A 5651-nucleotide genomic window follows, 5' to 3' on the forward strand; every position below is an offset into this window, starting at 1 on the left:
AATTGACTTTTGATAGTGTTCCCCTCACATTTAAAAATAAGTGACCATAACCATACAGTTACATATTTTTCTTGTTTAGAATAAAACCTGTGCGTGGGTGGCTCAGTTGGTTAAGCATCTTCCTTGAGTTCAGGTCATGATCTTGAGGTTCTGGGTTAGAGCCCTGGACCCCTTGATGGCTCCCTGCTCGGCTTCTTCCACTGCCCCTCCCCGCTGCTCCTGCGCTAGTGCTCTCCCTCAAATAAATAAATAAAATCTTTTAAAAAAGGAATGAATCCTTGCTTACACTTTAAAAAAATCTATAAAATTTTGAATGTGATCCAAATGGATACAGCTTTGCAAAACTGTGGCCTGTTTTCTTAGACAAAAATAATATTTGCCACATCTAATATATCTAGTGTTCAAGAATTAAAAGTTTTAACCACTGCATGCTTATAAGAAATTTAACATGGAGATCATGCTTATTTTAATTCTGAAGTCTCACCTTTTTTATGTTTGGTAAGAATGACTTACAGATAATCAACACACATGATATGAGGAAAGCACAAATAATTTCTTTAAATGATTTGGTGATTTCTTTGTGCCAAAATTCATACATCTAAAAAAAGCTTAATTGTTATCCTGATATATTAAAAATAAAATACACTGTTTAATTAAGGCATTTGAGCATTATTAGCCAAGGATAACAAAACACCACCATGTTTTTAGAAATATTTGTGTGAATATACATATATATCAATGGAGTAAATATCTTCCTCTTCACAAAAAGAGATTAATAGACAAAAATTTTACATTAATATTATTTTTGGTATTCATTTAAAAGGAATTTGAAATAGCTATGCATTCACAAAATTTCCCAAAGATCGAATAATCATTACTTTTTAATTCCAGTAAATCATAGAATATTCTTCCTTTCTGTTGGCTGTGACAAATCTACAACAAATTGACATTTTATCATTGGTTTCTTTTTCTGCTTTTCTTTCTTTCTTGTCTTTTCTTTTTTTGCTAGTAATTATAATCACAATTAATAAAACAGATTAATAAAATTACTGTAACAGTATGTTTAAGTATTTTTTCATAGTCTCATTTTTCCTATTCTGACAACCCTTTCTCAACTTTATTTAGCACTATAAAAACAAATTGTATGGACATTTATGATGTGCTTAGAACACTCTGTATTTTTATATATGGTTTTTATCGATTATGTCCAATTTAATCTTGTCTTAAGATCGTTTGTTATACATTCATTCACTGCAAAGCACTGTTCTATGTGAGGGAGATCCACAGTGAATATGACACCTCACTTCCCATTCTCACTGTCATGCTATCTCAATAAAAACAATAATAATCACCACTTATTGAGCTTTTATAGGTAAAGTTCACTGTGAGATGTTTTTGTTTTTAATTCCAGTATATAGTGAGGTGATTTTAATAGAATTATCAGTTTAATTCTCACAAATTGACCTGGCAGGTAACAGATAGTATGTTAGAGTTCCACTCAACTTCTAGCTCTGCCATTTCCTAGGTGTGTTCCTTGGGCATGAAACTTAACCTCAACTTAACTAGGCTTCAATTTCTTTTTTCTTTCTTTTTTCTTTATTTCTTTTTTTCTCTCTTTCTTTCTTTCTTTCTTTTTTTGTAAAATTGGCCTAATCATAGTGTCTTCCCTTTAGCTATAAAGCAGGAATAGGGGATCCCTGGGTGGCGCATCGGTTTGGCGCCTGCCTTTGGCCCAGGGCGCGATCCTGGAGACCCGGGATCGAGTCCCACGTCGGGCTCCCGGTGCATGGAGCCTGCTTCTCCCTCTGCCTGTGTCTCTGCCTCTCTCTCTCTCTCTCTGTGTGACTATCATAAATACATAAAAATTAAAAAAAACTTTAAAGCAGGAATAGTACATAATAACACCTAGTACAAGGAATTCTTGTGACTATTACATTAGTTAAGGTATATCAGGTGCATAGAATGGTGTCTGGCTCAGTGAATATGAGCCGTTATAATAGTTGCTGTTTTATCAATGAGGAATCTGATGGATTTAAGTTACCCGACTCTAAGTGGCACACAGTCAAGAAACTAAGGCAGGCTCTCAAAACCCTGGTCTGACTCCATGGATATCCAAGTGAAGCTATAACTGTACCAACTACCAATCTGCAACAGGTTTTGCGCTCTTGGGAAAACTGAGATATAAAAAAGAAGAAACTACTACCCTCTGAATGAAACTAAAGAAACTCTTTTAAACAGTTTAGTTTTCTCAAATACAATAGTGAGGAAGATACCAAAGATTCTCAAACAACTTATTGAGAGGAAGAGAGGGAATGAAAATGACAAAACATTTAGAATTACAACAAAAGTGAATAACATAGTGGTAAGAAATTCCTGTTATGCGCTGTTTACTCCTTTGAACACAGATATTAGATACCTGTCACAACATGCAAAATTAGAAAAGTGAAATCATGAAATCATGGACTGATCAACAGACACAAGTAATTCAATCTATACACAAACAAACATAGTCAAATCCTAACTCTGGCTTTTTGTCACTATAGCTGTCTTGAGCCAGTAATTTAGCATTTAAAGAAAATGAATCAGTCACATATTAAATCAATTTGTGAAATTTCTCACTTCTTACCAGTTTGCAGAATCACAGTAAATGTGAACATTAAGCTTAGTTTCAAAAGGTCAAAAGTAATTTTGTGTCTAGAGACGTAGTATTCCACATTTACATAGAAAAATAATTTAGGGAACTCTGAATGTTGACTGCTGGTGTATTATATCACAATGCCTCTGTATATTTTTATTTGAGTATGGATGATACACAATGTTACATTAGTTTCAGGTGTAATATTCAGTGATTGGACAAATTTATACATTATGCTATGTTCACAATTATAGCTACTATATGTCCCATTATATCACTATGACAGTGTCATTGACTGTGTTCCTTATGCACTGCTTTTTATTCTCGTGACTAACTCACATTCCATAACTCAAGAACTTTATCTCCATTTCCCTCTCACCTATTTTGTCTAACCTCCCATTTCCCTCCCCTCTGGCAACCATCAGTTTATTCTCTATATTTGTAGTCTTGATTCTGCTTTTTGTTCATTTATTCATTTTTTAGATTCCATTTATGAGTGGAATCATAGAGTATTTGTCCTTCTCAATTAACTTATTCACTTAGCATTATACCCTCTAGGTCCATCCATGTTGTCTCAAATAGCACAATTTCATCCTTTTTCATGGCTTTGTAATATTCCATTGATATATACCTTATCCATTCATCTATTGATGGACATTTAGGTTGCTTCCATATCTTAGCTATTGTAAATAATGCTGCAATAAACAGAGAGGTGAGTGTTATCTTTTCGAGTTAGTGTTTTCATTTTCCCTGGATAAATACTCAACAGTAGAATTATTGGATCATATGGTATTTCTATTTTGAATTTTTTTGAGGAACTTCCATAGTATTCCATACTATTTTCCCCAGCAAATGTACCAATTTACATTCCTATCAATAGTGCAAGAGGGTTCCTTTTTTTCCCACATCCTCACCAACACTTATTTCTTGTTTTTGATTTTAGCCATTCTAACAGGCATGAGAATGTATCTCATCTGGTTTCCATTTGCATTTCCCTGATGATGAGTGATGTTGAGCATCTTTTCATTAATATGTTGACTGTCTCCTTTGAAAAAATATCTATTCAGGTCCTCTGCCGACTTTTAAATCAGATTGTTAGTTTTTTTGGTTTTAGTTGTATGAGTTCTTTACATAGTTTGGATATTAATCCCTTATCAGATATATTATTTGTAAATCTCTTCTCCCATTAAGTTGTCTTTTTCGTTCTGTTGATAGTTTCCTTTGATTTGCAAAAGCTTTCTACCTTGATGTAGTCCTAATAGTTTATTTTTTGCTTTTGTTTCCCTTGCCTTAGACAACAAGTCTAGAAAAATGCTGTTGTAGATGATGTCAGACAAATTATTGCCTGTGTTCTTTTCTAGGATTTTTATGGTTTTAAGTCTCATGTTTAGGTCTTTAATCCATTTGGAGTTTATTTTTGTGTATGATGTTAGAGAGAAGTCCAGTTTCACATTTTTGCATGTAGCTGTCTAGTTTTCCCAGCACTGTTTATGGAAAAGACTGTCTATCCCACCCCCCACTGTATATTCTTGCCTCTTTTGTCATAATTTAATTGACCATATTAGGTTTATTTGTGGGCTCTCTATTCTGTTCTATTGACCTATGTGTCTGTTTTTGTGCCAGTATCATTATATTTTGATTACTACAGCTTTGTAGTATAACTTGAAATCTGTAAGTGTGATACCTCCAGCTTTGCTCTTTCTCAGGGTTGCTTTGGCTATTCAGAGTCTCCTGTGGTTTCATACAAATTTTAGTTGTTATTTGTTCTAGTTTTATGAAAAAATGCTGCTGGTATTTTGGTACGGATTACATTGAATCTGCAGATTGCTTGCAGTAGTATAGACATCGTAACAATATTTGCTCTTTTGATCCATGAGCATGGAATGTCTTTCCATTTGTTTGTGTCATCTTCAATTTCCTTCATCATGTCTTATAGTTTTCAGAATACAGGCCTTTCCCCTCTTTGCTTGAGTTTATTCCTAGGTATTTTATTATTTTTGGTACAATGTCTCTATATTAAGTTAGTTAAAGCATTCATTCCCCAAGAGGTGAGAGATCATAAATTCTCTATTTCTAGAGCACTTACTTAAAAATTCCTTAATATTACATATCTATCAAATAAGTTCTGAAGATCTAACATATAATATGGTAAACATAGGCAATGATATTGTATAATAATCATCAAAGTTGCTAAGACACTAGACCTTAATTATTTCCACAACAAAAAATAATGATAATTGTGTGATGTGATAGAAATGCTATTACTATGACAACCAAATCCAATATATAAATGTATTGAATCAATATGTTACACAACTTAAACTTACACATTGTTATATGTCACATGTATTTCAATAAAATATTTATTTTCTTTTTTTTTTTTAGAAAGAGAGAGAATGCAAGTGGTGGCAGAGGTACAGAGGGAGAGGGAGAGAGAGATTCTTAAGTAGTCTCTACACCCAGTGTGAAGCCCTATAGAGGGCTTGATCTCACAACTCTGAGATCATGACCTGAGCCAAAATCAGGAGTTGGATGCTTAACTGATTGAGCCACCCAAGCACCCAAAAATTACTTATGTATTTGTTTGTCATGAAGAGTCTTATGGGAGAGTCTCATGGAAGAAGAATAAAACATAGATGATTTTGTTCCCTACCTTGATAAACACAAAAGTAGGAATGGATTCCTTGGCAAGTCTTCACATGATAAAATGGGTAGAAGAGACAGCTGGAGAATGAGTGATGCAAGAAGTAAATAGAAGTCAGCCAAACACATGAGGATATTATTTAGGGCATTTTTGCTTGCATATGTTCACATAACATTGCAGCTGGGTAATGCTGGGCTTTAACTTATGCATATCTGTGGGATAGAGGAAACTCTCAAAGAATGAAGAGAGACTTTATTCAAAAGTGTACAGTGGAAAATTAATCCTCACAGAGCTTCCTTTATAGAAAACCACTGGGTTAGCAGTATGTATTCCATCACACATGATTTTCTAGGGTTTGATTCAGCTGGTCCA

Source organism: Vulpes lagopus, chromosome 23 (assembly GCF_018345385.1).
Source record: "Vulpes lagopus strain Blue_001 chromosome 23, ASM1834538v1, whole genome shotgun sequence".
Lineage (NCBI taxonomy): Eukaryota > Metazoa > Chordata > Mammalia > Carnivora > Canidae > Vulpes > Vulpes lagopus.